Here is a 15,648-nt window from a genome sequence, read left to right on the forward strand (position 1 = left end):
CGGGGCAACTCCCGGTGCGGGACCCTCTGGCGAGGATTTCTTCCCCCGCTTCGAGGCCTTGGTCTCCAGATCTTCAGAAGCGGCCCTCTTCTCCCCTTGGAGGGAGGGATTCTCGGTCCCTCCCTTCTTGATAAACTCCTTCGCAGAGGTAGTAGCTCCCATGTTCCCCCCTTCGCCTTCTTCAAAAGGCGCAGCCTCTAGCATCCCGGTTAACACAGGATCCGGCATGGTCTCAGGGAGGGGGCCGGACACCGGATCAATTTTGCTTTCGCTACCACTCCTCTTCAAAGGACAGCTCTTTTAAAGGCAAGTTTATGATAGATATACGGATAGCATGTCCGGGTACAGGACTACCTACTTGAGTATCCGGGCGATTGCAGCTTAGACCTGCGTCCTCGGTCAGTTCCGGACACATTGCTCGTGATCCGAAGAACAGTTGGTACATCTCCACGGGCGTTACGCCCATAAAATGTTGGAGAGCTCGTGGTCCCTCCGGATTGAACTCCCACAGGCGGAGGGGGCGACATTTGCAGGGCAGGGTGTGATGAATTAGCATGACCTGCGCTACTACGACTAGATTGATCTCCCTCTCTAGGAGGTCTCGAATACGGCCCTGCAACAAGGGCGCGTCCTTGGACGCCCCCCAGTCGAGCCCTTTGTTGACCCATGACGCCAGCCGCGGTGGAGGACCCGAGCGAAAGGCAGGTGGCGCCACCCATTTGGTGCCCCTGGGAGCGGTGATGTAAACTCTTGTTGCCATAGTCCGAGCTCCTCTTGAAAAGAGCCCTCGGGCCATGGAGCGTCAACATTCTTGCTTATAACAGCCCCTCCGCACTCTGCCAGCTGCCCCCTGATCATCTTCGGTTCCACTTTGAAGGTTTTGAGCCACAACCCGAAGTGAGGGGTAATGTGGAGGAAGGCTTCACATACGACAATAAACGATGAGATGTGGAGGATGGACTCCGGATCCAAGTCATGAAATTCCAGCCCATAATAAAACATGAGCCCCCTCACGAAGGGGTCTATCGGGAAGCCTAACCCCCGAAGGAAGTGAGACACGAACACCACGCTCTCACCAGGCTTGGGAGTGGGAATGACCTGCCCTTGGGCAGGCAGCCTGTGCGGAATTTCGCCGGTTAGATACCGAGCGTCTCTCAGCTTTAGCATGTCTTCTTCCGTGACGGAGGAAGGCATCCACCAGCCTTGCAGGTCGGAGCCGGACATCCTCGGAGGTCCGAAGCGCCTGAATCTAGTGCTTTGGGTGTTGGAACTCGGGGCGAGGGGCGGATTCGATTGAAGATTGAAAGAAAGGAGCGGGCCTTGGTCTTGTTATAAAGAGGTTGAATACCAAGAGCCCTCCCCGTGACCGTTCGGGACTCGCCCTCGATAGAGGAGGTGCACCAACGAGCACGACTGGGTTACCCACGCCCGTATTAATGAGAATCCCGGAATAAGGGGACACATTCTCTACTTTGACAAGATGTGCCAAGGAAACCGCCTCACTAAACGCGCTGAGGTGGGAAAGTAAAAACGATTCCAATAAAGGCTTGGCCGTGATGTGATGTCATGCCACAAAATATGTCAGCAGATTGAATTTGTATAAGGATTATTCTCTCTACGGTGGTATGTGGAACTTATTTTGCAGACCCGGACACTATCCTTGTGTTCAAAATCTTCTATGAAGTATTCGGAGGAGGAACCCGCCTTGCAATGCCGAAGACAATATGCACGCCGGACTCGTCGTCATTGAAGCCTGGTTCAGGGGCTATTGAGGGAGTCCTAGATTAGGGGGTGTCCGGATAGCCGAACTATCACCGTTGGCTGGACTCCTAGACTATGAAGATACAAGATTGAAGACTTCGTCCCGTGTCCGGATGGGACTTTCCTTGGCGTGGAGGGCAAGCTTGGCGATACAGATATGTAGATCTCCTACCATTGTAACCGACTCTGTGTAACCCTAACCCTCTCCGATGTCTATGTAAACCGGATGGTTTTAGTGCGTAGGACGAACAACAATCATACCATAGGCTAGCTTCTAGGGTTTAGCCTCTTTGATCTCGTGGTAGATCTACTCTTGTACTACCCATATCATCAATATTAATCAAGCAGGAGTAGGGTTTTACCTCCACCGAGAGGGCCCGAACCTGGGTAAAAACATCGTGTCCCTTGTCTCCTATTACCATCCGCCTAGACACACAGTTCGGGAACCCCTACCCGAGATCAGCCGGTTTTGACACCGACACCGAGCCAGATCCCACACCTGCCGCACCCTCATCATTGCCGGATGATTGCACTGGGCCGACAGGATCAGCGTCGGATCGCGAGCCCGTGGGCCCGGACAAATCAGCGCCCGTGGACGCGCGTGTCATTTGTCGTCGCTCATAGCAGCGGGGCCCTCCTGGCGCCCAACGACTCTCAGGCAACCGCGTGTCAGCCGCGGATTGGTGCGGGTCAGCGCCCGCGTAGGGATGAGTTGGAGTGCGCCGCACGGCAGCCGCTGGTTCGCTGCTGTCACGTCTGGCAGGTGACGCGGTTTCCTGCGCGACGTTGTTTTTGCGTGACGCGGATCCCGGGTCAGATCGCCTGGGCGGATTCTGCTGCAGCGATCCCAAGGAGGATCTGTCCCCCAATGGTGAACACATAAAATGTTGCCCTTCTGGACTGATTTCGCGACCGTTTCGGTCGTTTCCTTCGCCATTTTCTTCGCCGAGTGCATCTGCATCTGTATCACAGCAAAGCTCATGCAGATGGTTATGAAGATTAGTCAATGTATGGTCATCACAACTGTTGCCCCCTTGATCTAATCCGCTAAGTTGAGGTGGAAGAAGTAGGATTTCTTGGCGAAGGAGAGCGCCGACATTGGGATGGATATCAGCAAATGGAAATTTAGTCTCATCAAAAAACCACATCACGAGAAATATAGACACGGCCAGTGGACACATCAAGACATTTAACGCCTTTGTGCTGGGCACTGTATCCTATGAACACACATTGTTGCGAGTGAAACATAAGCTTGCGGTTATTATAGGGTCGAAGATTCGGCCAGCAAGCGCATCCAAACACACGCAGAGAGCTGTAGTATGGTTTGATATTGAGAAGCCGTTCCATGGGGGTTTCATTATTGATAACACGACTGGGAAGCATGTTTATGATGTGCACGGCAGTAAGGTATGCCTCATCCCAAAATTTGAGACACATGGAGGCACCCGCAAGGAGAGCTAAGCCAACCTCTACAATATGCCGATGCTTACGGCCGGCTGACCCACTGTTGATGGGCGTGAGGACAAGACACATGATGAGAGATTCCAATTTCTTGGAAGAAAGAGTTCAACTTCTCATATTCGCCCCCCCAATCAGATTGGACGGCGATGCTTTTTCTATCAAATTTTCGTTCAACGAGTGCTTGGAAATTTCTAAAAACTTGGAGCACATCGGATCGTCTTTTTAAGAGATAGATCCAAGAATATTTGTTGTAGTCATCTACGAAACTGACATAATACGTGTGTCTACCAACAGAAGAAGGGGCAGGCCCCCATACATCGGAAAAATGAGTTGTAAAGGTTGAGTAGAAACACTTGTTGAAATTGGATAAGGCAATTGATGACTTTTAGCTCGCTGACAAGAATCACAAATAGTTTCGACATCACGCTCTCCAACATATGGGAGCTTATTTTTCCTAAGCACACGTTGAACTAAAGAAAAAGCTGCATGTCCTAATCGATCATGCCACCGTGTTGAAGACACTTTGGTGGCACCAAAAGCTTGTTTATTGAATCTTCTAATCTCCGGAATCAAAGGGTAGAGCCCATGAACACATCTACCTCAATAGAGCACCTTCTTCGTTGCCTGATCCTTGATCAAAAAGAACTAAGGGTGAAATTCAAGAAAGACATGATTGTCAAGAGCAATACGATGAACGGAAAGAAGGCTTTTTGAGGCACTAGGAACATGCAATATTCTTCTTAGATGAATGTTTCTGCTAGGATTTTTAACAATTGTGTGACCAACATGACGAATCTTCATACCTTCTCCGCTTGTAGTGTGGATGTGGTCTTGACCGCGGTAATTTTCCCTCATGGTCACCTTCTCGAGCTCGCTGGTGATGTGGTTTGTAGCACCACTATCAACATACCAGTTGGTGTCCACTCCATATGACCCGTCCACTGCTCCGGCCACCTTCTCATCTTGGGATGAGTCCTCCTCATCTTCTTCATACCTGTACCAACAATCCTTAGCCGAGTGGCCAGGTTTGCCGCAGATCTGACAGCAGATGGCATCTGGACATGATCTGTTGGACGAGTTGGAGTTTGTGCGACGACCCCTGTTGTTGTTGGAGGAGGGCCTGCCGCCGCCGCTGCTGTTGCCGTGGGAGTTGTTGGCTTGGCCGCCGTTGTGGCGGCCCCTGCCGCGTGCAGGTCCTCGATGGCGAGAGCTGCCCCCACGACCACGCATAGCTGCGTTGGCCGAGGACTTGAACCTACCGCCGTGCACGCCCTGATAGAGGGCGACCCTCTGGTCGAAGTTGCTCATCATCACGAACAGATCGTCGAGAGAGATCGGTTCTGTACGGGCATCGAGTGCGGAGATGAGCGGCTAATACTCCATGTCGAGGCCGGCGGTGATGTAGGATGCCAGCTCGTCATCACCGAGCGGTTTGCCCGCCGCCGCGAGCTCGTCAGCAAGCAAGCGCATGTGCGCGAAGAAGCTTGCCACAGACTGCGTCCCCTTGCGTGCATTGTCGAGGGAGACACGTATGTTGTTGACGCGGGACAACGACTGCGACGAGAACATGCTCGACAGCGCTGCCGAGAGATCATGGGCATGGCCGATCGATGTGACCTGCACAAGTACCTCTTTGGAAAGATTATTCAGAAGGTATCCTAGTACCTGCTGATCTTCACGGATCCAGATCGGATGAAGGGGGTTCGGTGTAGACTCCTCCTTCCCGTCCTTGTCCTTCGTGAAGATGGCTTTGGCCGGCTCCCGCATGCTGCCGTCGACGTAGCCGAAGAAGCCCGCACCTCGGAGCTGTGGCGTAATCTGTGTGTGCCACATGATGAAGTTGGTGCGGGTCAGCTTTTCGATGATCTAGCCAGAGAGGCCAGAGTTCACGACGCTGGAGGAGGCGGCCATGACTGAAGATTTTCTGTGGATGGGGATAGGCTAGATGTATGGAAGAGTTAGGCTCTGGTTACCATATAGAAAGGCTTTAACATCGTACCATCTCTGGTCGACGGTTCCGTGTCTATATAACAGGGTCGCGACCTCCCTGATAGCGTACAAGGTTCGGTAGTTGAGATACAACTTGTGCTACAAGGGATAGGATAGAGATAGAGAGAGTTGTTACAAAGAGATAAAAGGAAAATACTAACAAACTAATCTATCTCTCCACCGTCGCACCTGGTTCCTGTTGTGACCGTGACAACCATCAGGTGTGCTACGTTTAACAAGCAACTTACAATGTCGAAACTTTATGCAATGAATCAGACCTACCTATCGTTGCAATGCTTCTTATATTATCCGTTAGTGTTATGGCCTTATTGAATATAACCGCAACCAGCGGCGAAGCTAGCAGAAATTCCATGGGGGGGAGGGGGGGCACAAATCACCAGTGTTTGCGGGGTAGGGGCTATTTTTTCCAATCTACGTCCTATTTAATTTCTTTTGTTCAGAAAATGATCCAAGGCTGTTGGGGGGGGGGGGCAGCGGGCCCCTGGCCTCAACATAGATACGCCGCTGTGGACAGCCATCGTAACTTTTAGTCAGAATACATAGCTTTGATACGAAGATGCGATCACTTATTTTCTGGAGCAACAATAACTCCGTTGTCATCAGAAAAATCATCAATAACCCCTTTTCATATGATGATGCGGTCACTTAATTTCTTCAGCAACAATCAACTTTCCCAAAAGCATATAGGCTTTTCATATTGCATCACGAATATTAGCATCTCCGGCTGCAAGCACAATACTACTTCGGTTAAACAAACAGATGTAACATTTCAAAAAAGGAACATGGTGAATGGAAGACAGATACAGATTATCATCATGAGTCAAATAACAAAACATATAGACATGAATGGATTTGCTAGGAACAGAACTCCATGCAACAAATTTATTATATGGCGTACCTTGGGTGGTTTTCTTCTCTGGTTTTTTCTCGTAAGCGTGGGGCATCGGCTTTCAACGAGAAAAATTGGTGGGAGGGGAGGGCTATCGACAGGGCGAAAATGCTAAACCTACTTAAACACCTACAAAGGGTTACGTAACTTGCCAAATCGCATTCTTTCCTCGATTATCTCAACCGTCAGATGCATGCGAATTTGGGACTCATTGCAACGACTCCACAACTATATATACGAACCGATCGAGAATTAGACTTTCTGGTCCGTCCCTTGGGTGACGGTTAGGTTTCCCTGGTCTGGCGATTCCGTGGCGATCGCCTAGGGTTTACGTTTCTGCCCGTCGCCGCCGCACCTTCCTCAGATCCCTTTGTGGTGCTCGAGGGTAGCATTCTCGCGCCGCTGATCTGCACCCCGCATCCTAACCCACCCTCAACGCTCAGGCCTTCGGTGTGTTGCTAGGGCGCACCGTCGTACACCACCCCTAACCCTAGTTTCGGTTCTCGGTTCCGGTCTTGGCTGTGATTCCTGGTTTGGCTTTGGTTCTGATGGATCGTGTGGAAGGTTTGATGAAGAGTTTGAAACGGTCTGATCTGGAGAGCAAGGGGAGGAAGATTGCATGGAGGGGAGGGGATAAGGCTGTGATCGTGGAACCGCGGGCCCTAGCTAAGTTGCTGTCTGATAAACCAGCCTACGCTGAAGGTATGATCAACTCTTTGGGCAAGATCTGGTGTCCACTGAGAGGTCTAGATTGTAAGGACCTGGGCGACAATGTTTTTATGTTCATGTTCTACCAGCATTCTGGCAAGAGGAAAGCCCTTGATGAGGGCCCATGGATGTTCAACAACTCTCTCCTGGTGGTGGAGGATTTTGATCCGGCAAAGAGCACCAAAGACTATAAGTTCATGACAGTACCGATCTGGGTGCAGGTCTTTGATCTGCCCTTGGGGATGATGTGTCGAGAGGCGGGACTAGCGATTGGAGACATTGTGGGGGAGGCCCTGGAGGTCGATGCAGGCTCCGATGGGATGGCGGTTGGCAAGTTCCTGAGGGTGAAAATTCGCATGGACATCACTAAACCCATTATGCGTGGTTTTGTCCTGGAGAAGGAGGACGGCAAGGCACAAGATCATGATGAAACAAATGAGAGGGAGCAGGAAAGGCAGGAGGAGGAGAGATGGTGTAGATTTGAATATGAATTTCTCCCAGATTTCTGTTACACCTGTGGTATGCTTGATCATGTGGACAAGGACTGCTCTTATAAGCTAAAGAAGGGAGAGAGCAAACAGTTTGGCCCGTGGCTGAAGGCCTTCATCCCTAGAAGCTCGAGCGAGACCAGCAGAGGTAGTTGGAGTGATGGCAGGGGCAAGCTAGAGGGTCGAAGTAGTGGGGGTGGCAAAAGTCGTAGATGGGGCCGCTCAGGGGGGCATTTGGGAAGCGACAGTGATAGCTGGCGGAAGGACAAATCGGTTGCGGGGCACCAGTTGACGGAGTTGGAGAACTGCGAGGCTGAAGTGACGAGACCTATGAAGAAGAAGGGGGATCCCATGCAAGTTGAGGCTCCAGTCAAATCTGGACAAGAGGTTGCAAAGGGAACAACAGCTCTGAAGCATCTAACTTATGAGAGTAGAGAGTCTGAGGGAGAACACCAGTACCAGGGAGAGAGCAGTGCGATTGTGGGGGGCGCACAGGCCCATGGGCTGCCATCTAAAGGTTCAGAGAAGGGGAAGGAAGCGTTGTTTTGGCAGGGCAGGATGATGTGGAAGAATCGGTCCGGGAGGAAGGTGAACTGAGCGGAGGCAAGGGGAACGGGGGCAATAAGAAGGACGGCTCGAGGTTCAGAAGGAAGGAGGGGAGGAAGGACATGGCCGACAGTGCCCCTTTGGGTGTGACTCTTAGTACAAAGCGCGGGGGTGATGAGGTTGAAGGTGATGTGGACGTAACCAATAACACTAAGAAACACAAGACTGGGGAGAGCTTTCCCAACACTACTGAAGCGGGGCTGTCGGAACAGCCCTGCGGGCCGCAATGAAAATAGTAGCTTGGAACTGCCGTGGGCTTGGGAACCCACGTGCAGTTCGTAGCCTTTTGGAGCTGCAGAAGGCGGAAGCTCCCAACATCCTCTTCCTCCCGGAGACTAAAATGACCGAGAGGGAGGTGGATTTCTTGCGGTGGCGTCTGAATTTGGTGAACATGGTGGGAGTAGACTGCGTTGGTCGTAGTGGGGGGCTTGCCCTCTTCTGGAGGAGAGGGGTGGAGGTTAACCTGAGATGGAAGGGGAGATATCACATTGATGCGAAGGTGGTGCAGGAGGATGGCACTAAGTGGAGGCTCACGGGGGTGTATGGGGAGTCGAGGTAGGGCGAGAAGGAGAAGACATGGAAGTTGCTAAGGACCCTGCCATGGCTTTGTATGGGTGACTTCAATGAAGTCTTGTTTGCGGGGGAGAAGGTAGGAGGGCCGACTAGGGCCCCGGGGTGCATGGAGGTGTTTCGTAAAACCTTGGAGCATTGTGAACTGGAGGACTTGGGGTTTTGTCGGTGATCCTTTCACTTGGAGAAACAATTGGACGGTGGCGGAGGGGTATACTCGTGAGAGGTTGGGTAGGGCAGTAGCAACTTCAGGTTGGAGATGCATGTTTCCTCTGCATAAGACCAGATATGGAGGACTTCCCTGCGTGGCACTATGATAAAAGGGGCCGTTTTTCTGTGAAATCTGCATATCACCTAGGTGTGAGCATCAAGGAAGCGGAAGGCCATCAGGATGCAGGACCTTCATGCGGACAGGTGCAAGTGATGACGAATTGGCAACATATTTGGAAGCTTGATCTACCTGGGAAGGTCCGAATGTTCCTGTGGCAGCTAGCTCACAATAGCCTACCAACAAGGATGAACATAAGAAGGAAGCACATAGAATTAGATACACTCTGCCCGATGTGTTCCAGACTTGATGAAGACGGTGGCCACTTGTTCCACAAGTGCAAACCAGTCAAGGTTGTGTGGTGGGAGCAAAATCTGGAAGATGTCCGTCTGCGGCTTCTAGCCTGTCAGGACCCGCATGGTATGTTTGAACAAATTTTTACTTTGCCTCGCGAGAAGATCCTGCGGGTGGCAGTTCTGCTCTGGAACTGGTGGACCTCTCGAAACAAGGTGGATTCGGGCGAGGAACGGAAGACACCCCAGGAGGTGAGCGGCTTCATCAGCAGGCACCTGATGGATTTCAGCATGACCACAGTGCAATGCTCGCCAGCACCAGCTCCTCCATTACAAAAATGGTGCCCTCCTCCGCCTACCATGGTTAAACTGAACTTTGATGCTGCATACAATGGGGAGACGGGCGCTGCATCGTGGGGCTTTGTTGCCAGAGATGAATCTGGGCACTTCTTGGCAGCTGCTGCAGGCAAGCTCGAATATGTCAGGAGCCCTCTTCAGGCGGAGGAAAACGCATGCCTGAAGGCAATCGAGGGCGTCTCGGATCTTGGGGCTCAGCGTATCATCCTCGAGTCCGACTGCATTACTCTAGTAAACGCACTGAACGGTCGGGAGCACGACGCCTCCGAGCTGGGAGTTCTGTTCAGAGAAGGTAAAAGCTTGTGCATCGCATCTTTCCAGTGGCATGAGTTCATGCACTGCAACCGCGTTTGTAATAAGGTGGCGCATTGTCTAGCGCAGTTTGGTATGGGGTTTGTCGATCCTTTTTCTATATGGGTGTACGATGCCCCAGACTTCCCTGATGGACGCCGATTTGGCGGGCCTGGTTTAAGTGAATCCAAGTGGTTCTGCTTCAAAAAAAAACTATATATACGAACCCCAAACCCTACTCAATCCTATCGCGCCGTCTTGTGGAGAAAGGAAGCTAATAAAGTCTTCGATCAACCGGATCTAATGGCGGAAGGATACAACATTAAGGTCGTTATGGGCGACGGCACCATGATCCACACCACCGTGACATCCTCGTCCCTCGACGTCCAGTGCTTCACCGAGGAGGTGCAGGGGTCCCCGATCCGCATCGCCGGCCTCGACGCCGAGTGGCGCCCCAACCGCAAGAGACGCACTGGACAGAACCCGATCGCCGTCCTCTAGCTCTGCGTGGGCCGCCGCTGCCTCGTCTACTAGATCATCCACGACACCGGCATCCCCCATCTCGCTGTGCAGCTTCCTCTACCTCTCCGGCTTCACCTTGTCGGCGTCGGGATCGCCGCCGACGCGAAACGCCTGCATGACGACTACAACCTTGAGGTGTCTAAGGTGCTCGACCTGAGGGAGTGGGCGGCGAACTCACCGCACCGGCCGCGGCCGGAGCTGCGGTCAGCCGGGCTAAAAGACATGGCGCTTGAGGTGATGGGGGCGCGCATCGCGCAGCCACGGCAGGTAACGATTAGGGCTAGACATACGAACGAGCTTTTTAGCTCGGCTCGAAGCTTGTTTCAGCTCGGCCCGTGTAGTATTTGTAGCGAGCCGAGTTTGAAAAGTAGGCCCGAAATCCGATCGAGTCGAGCCGAGTTTGGCCCGGTCCATCTCGGTGCACCGATTGAGGCCCAACCCAAAAACATCTGCAGGCCCCGACTGAGGCCAGAGAACGTGCGAGTACGCGACTGGAATTCCCTATTTGCGGCTAACTGCGGCAACTAGTCGCCGCTTCGCACAGGGGCGCAGCTTACCTGGGCCGGCCCATTCGAGTGGTTTCGCTTCGCGAGGTTAAAAATCCGCAAAAATTGTCGCTCCAGGGATCGAACCAACGACCTCTTGTATATGCACACAACGCGGTAGCCACCGCACCTAGCTCCTGGATGTGTAAGAAAAGCAGTGCGGTAATTCCAAAAAACTTTTGTTCCTTCTACTGGTTCTTTCTAGTTTTTTTACAGTCTTATTCTATTCTTCATTTTTCATGTTTTCTTTATTTTTTATTTTTTAATATTTTTCATTTTTCTTTGTAACCTTTTCAAAAAGTTCAAATATGGTTCAGAATTTTCCAAAATGTTCTTTTTATCAAACTTTGTTCATATTTACGAAATAGTGTTCACATTTTCAAAAATTTGTTCACAATTTCAAAAAACATTCCTGATTGTTTTGTTTGTTTTGTTTCCTTTTCATTTTCTTTTTCTTCTCCTTTTTCAAAAGAAATTCAAAATATTCAAATTTTGTTCATATTTTGATAAAATTTTCAGTTATTCAAAAAATGTTCTCCAAATCCAAAATTTGTTCCCATTACACAAAAAAGTTCAAAACTTTCGAAATGCAGAAAATATACTGGATTTCATAAAATGTTCGCGCTTCCAAATTTGTTCAGAATTTCAAAATTGTTCTCTATTTCAAAATTTGTTCTCAAGATTCAAAAAAAAATTGTGCTTTAAAAAATTGTTCACGCTTCCAAATTTGTTCTCTATTTCAAAATTTGTCCTCGAGATTCAAAAAATGTTCGTGCTTTAAAAAATTGTTCGCGCTTCCAAATTTGTTCAGGAGTTTTCAAAATTTGTTCTCGAGATTCCAAAAAAGTCCGTGCTTTAAAAATTGTTCGCGCTTCCAAATTTGTTCTCCATTTCTAAATTTGTTTTGAAGATTCAAAACATGTTTGTGCTTTAAAAAATTGTTCGTTCTTCCAAATTTGTTCTCAATATTTAGAACACTGTGTACAAAAAATATACACTTTTTGTACAAAATATGTTCCTATGTACAAAATATGTTCATAAATGAAAAAAAATGGTCGCACTTTTTCAAAATATACACTTTCAGAAAAAAAATCTACAATTTGTTTTAAGATGTTCACTACAGTGTGTAATTCTGGTTTGATACCGCAGAGAAGTCCGGTTGTACAGTTATGCTAAGTTATTTTAATTGCGCGTTGAATTTATACACGCAGTACTAGTCAGGTGGACTGGCTGGGAGCATGCACTTTGAATCTGTAGGTCGCATGTTCGAGTGGCCCCTCACTTCCCTTTTTTTCTTCCTTTTCTTTCCACCGGTACAGTGTGATGGGCCGGCCCAGTCAGGCTGCGCCCCTGTGCGTGGCGACGACATTTTGACGCAGCAGGCGTCCAATAGGAATTCCCTACGCGACTGGCTCTGCCTTCCGCCGCCGCCGCCACCCCCATCCCACCGTCCTCTCCGCGCGAGTCGCCGCCGTCTCTACACAAGTTGCCACCGTTCCCCTTCCCTTCGTCGGCCTTCTCCTCGCATCCCTCCTTGCCACGTCCAGAGCCCCCAAAGCTGGACGCGTTGGTTTTGGCTCTGACGGAGTCGCCAGACTGGCCGCCGCCGGTCATGCCTCTGCTTGTTTCTCTTCGAGCGCACCAAGAATGAGCGGGTAAGGCTACTGGCTACAGCGCTTGACATCTTCCCATCCGAGGCTGACCTACAGGCCTCCACCGACCACAGCAGCACTCATTCCACGCCGTTCCAGCCAACGTAGGTGACCAAGGCGAGCACACCATTGACCATCCCCAATCTTTTCCCTTTTCTCTCTGTTGATCTATGCTGTTGATGAAAGAGTTGTTGAAATGCAGTTGCTGTCCAAAATTCTGTTGCTCTGAAGTATTGATGGACTGTTGTTGTTGAAAATTCAGTTTGCTCTATTCATTGATGGACTGTTGCTGTCGACAGTTCAGTTTGCTCTGTTTATTGATCGATTGTTGCACCATGCCGTCCAAAATTCAGTGGCATTGTAGTATTTCCCCTCTGATGTGTTGACATTGAAGTATTGTTAAGTTGACTGAATGCACCATCGTCCATCAGGCGGTGTCTCATGTAGGCGTTGCATTGTTTGGCTGTTCAAAAGTTCAGTATACCAGTGTACACACGAGCTGCTCGGGCTAGACCGAGCCAGAGGCAAAACGAGCCGAGCCTCCAGAAGCAGGCTCGTTCAACCAACGAGCCGAGCCGAGCTCGGCTCGCATTAGGCGAGCCAAAGCCAGGCTCGGACTGAACTCGGCTCGGCTTGGCTCATGTCCAGCCCTAGTAACGATGAGCGACTGGGGCACACCGTCGCTGTCCAGGGAGCAGGTCGAGTACGCCTCCATCGACGCCTACATCTCCTTCGAGATCGGTCACCTGCTGCTCACTGGTAATTAGTTCTACTACCAGACTACTTCGCCTATATATGCAACTAGCATATGAGATCAGACTTGCCAATTAAGTAGTAGATCATTATTGGAGTACTTATTCCATAAACATAGCACGGACTTGAGTCAACTATAAATATAGGAACGCCGATTGAAACAGTAAGCATTAGAGAGCCAGCCAGCCCCCCCCCCCCCCCCCCGCGTCAGGGCGGCGCTACTCCTCCCCGCGCAACATTCTCCCCCCCCCCCACCCCCCCCAGCTTCTCCTTCCCTCCTGCCGCCGCCTATGGCTTCCGCCGGGCAAAGCCCCACGGATCTGGCGGCGGCAGGGCTGTGCCCCCATCGAGCAGGGGCTCGGGTGGTGGCCGACAGTGCCGCGCTACTCCGGCGCGCGTCCTCGAGCTTTGAGGTGGTGGGAGACGGTGGCGGTGGCTGGCGTGTGCTGTGGAGCTGCTTGTGCTGCGGGCGGGGGGTGCCTGGGTGGCGCCCTGGTGCTCGTCGGTGGGAGGTTCGCCGGGCTGCCTCGGGCATCTTCGGATCCGACGCTCTCGTCCACGATCCGGCGGCCGCGTGGTGCGGTGGCTAAGCTCGGTGTGGTCTGACAACCTCCCCCACCCCCTCCCCCCTCCACCCAGTTTGTGGCCTGATGCTCCCGCGGGGTGCGCGGATCCGGCGCTATTGCGTCAGATCCGGCAGGTTCACAACCCAGATTGGTCATTGGTTGGGGGGATCTGGGCCGGTCCGTCACGCTGGCCGGCGTGGTGCCGGGCCTGTGAGGTGGGCACCGGCTGTATGCCGGCCTCTGTTGGTCGGTGGTGTCCGCGAGTTGTGTTGCCTCTTTGCTCGGCCATCAGCTTGCAGCGGGGGTGCCGTTGGGGCTGGCTAGTGCCGTGGTTTCGCAGATGGCGACCATGGTGGCGACGCGCTCCCTACGAGGGGGCCGTTGTGGCTGGGTGTTGAGCCTCCTCTATATCGCCACCAGTGCACATGACGTTGTTTTCGTCTGTACTAGTGTGCCCCATGGTTTTGCAGATGGCGGCCATGGATGCGGTATTCTCTTCGATGCAAGGTGAACCGTGGCAGTGGTGGTGGTGGTTTCTCCTTGCCGGCTGCTAGGCTCATGCGTTCGGATCCTTGTCGGAGCTCTATGGCGTGTCTGGTGTTGGTGGTCTATGCGCGTGCTCTCAGCTAGCCTACCCTTCGGGTATATCGAACCCAGGTGGGGTTGGGGTTGTCCTCGGTGGTGCCTTGCCTTTCGACTATGCCGGCGACCACCACGTGCGGCGAGGGTGGTCCATGCGACTGGGCTCTATGGTGTGTCTCTGCATTGTGATGCCCTTTGACTCCAGCAATGGCACACAGGCGTCGTGGCGTCATCTCGGCCGCGCGCAACCCTTCGACAACACACACGACACAGGTGGTGTTGGCACATTGTGTGGTCTCGGATGTGCGTTGCCTTTCGATTACGTCGATGGTGCGGTGTCGAGACTGGGTCTCGGTTGACCAAGGCCGTTTGATTACTCCGGCGATGCTTCAAGCTGGGTTGTTCCTCCCGCTGTCATGCCCTGCGAGCTCTACCCTTGTGATCGCTGTGCTTGGGTTGTGATGAGCTTTCTCATCAATCAGCTATCTCCAAGGGTTCTTGGAGTGACTCCCTTCTCTTCCTCTTATGTGTTGTTTGGTGTGTGTGTGTGTGTGTGTTTTCTTTTCCTTCTTCTCTCATGTAGCCCTGTTAATTCTGGTTCATTTGAACCCATCTTGCAGAGGCTGTAAGCCTCATAGGCAACTATGAATGAAAAAAATTCAGGTGGGGATTCGTCCCCCCCCCCCCCCGGTGACCATTCAAAAAAAAATAATAGGAAAGCCGAATTGTTCCTTTTTTTAATCGTCAGACCTCTGATGTAAGCAAGAAGATATTTTTTTAATGATTTAATACTACCCCGTTTCTAAATATAAGATGTGTTGGCAGTATAAATTGAACAGCCAAAATGTCTTATATGTAGGACCAGTGAGTATAAGCTTTTTTTTTGAAAGACCCGGTTTTGGCTGGCTTCATTGATTTAGGAGAAATCATACGGGAAACAGCGGGGATCAAGTGATCATGGGCACAAGAAGAGTGTGCAAACTAAGAGCAAAAAGCTGAAGAAACAGAAGAGAAAAACAAAACTGGAAGGCCTTTGACGTGCTATCTCGTAGTGAGTATAGGCTATTTTCATCCCTTGAGATGCAAACTATTGTTCATTCGTGCCATCTATAGGCCATACGACCGAGTAGGTGCTTAGGACATCACCAAATGTTTATTTCTTACATAGAAGTTGGTCTTACACCTAATTATTTTTGGTTTTTGAGATGCAAACTATCATTCATTCGTGCCATCTATAGGCCATACGATCGAGTAGGTGCTTAGGACATCACCAATATTTATTTCTTAGATAGAAGTTGGTCTTAGGCCTAATTATTTTTGGTTGCA

At 51.1% G+C, this 15,648-nt stretch overlaps 1 pseudogene; it reads left to right on the plus strand.

Annotated features, from left to right (window-relative positions):
• The first annotated feature begins 10,005 nt into the window (after positions 1 to 10,005).
• On the plus strand, positions 10,006 to 13,188 carry LOC123139691 (Werner Syndrome-like exonuclease; annotated as a pseudogene).
• The last annotated feature ends 2,460 nt before the right edge of the window (positions 13,189 to 15,648 follow it).

Source organism: Triticum aestivum, chromosome 6B, assembly GCF_018294505.1.
Source record: "Triticum aestivum cultivar Chinese Spring chromosome 6B, IWGSC CS RefSeq v2.1, whole genome shotgun sequence".
Lineage (NCBI taxonomy): Eukaryota > Viridiplantae > Streptophyta > Magnoliopsida > Poales > Poaceae > Triticum > Triticum aestivum.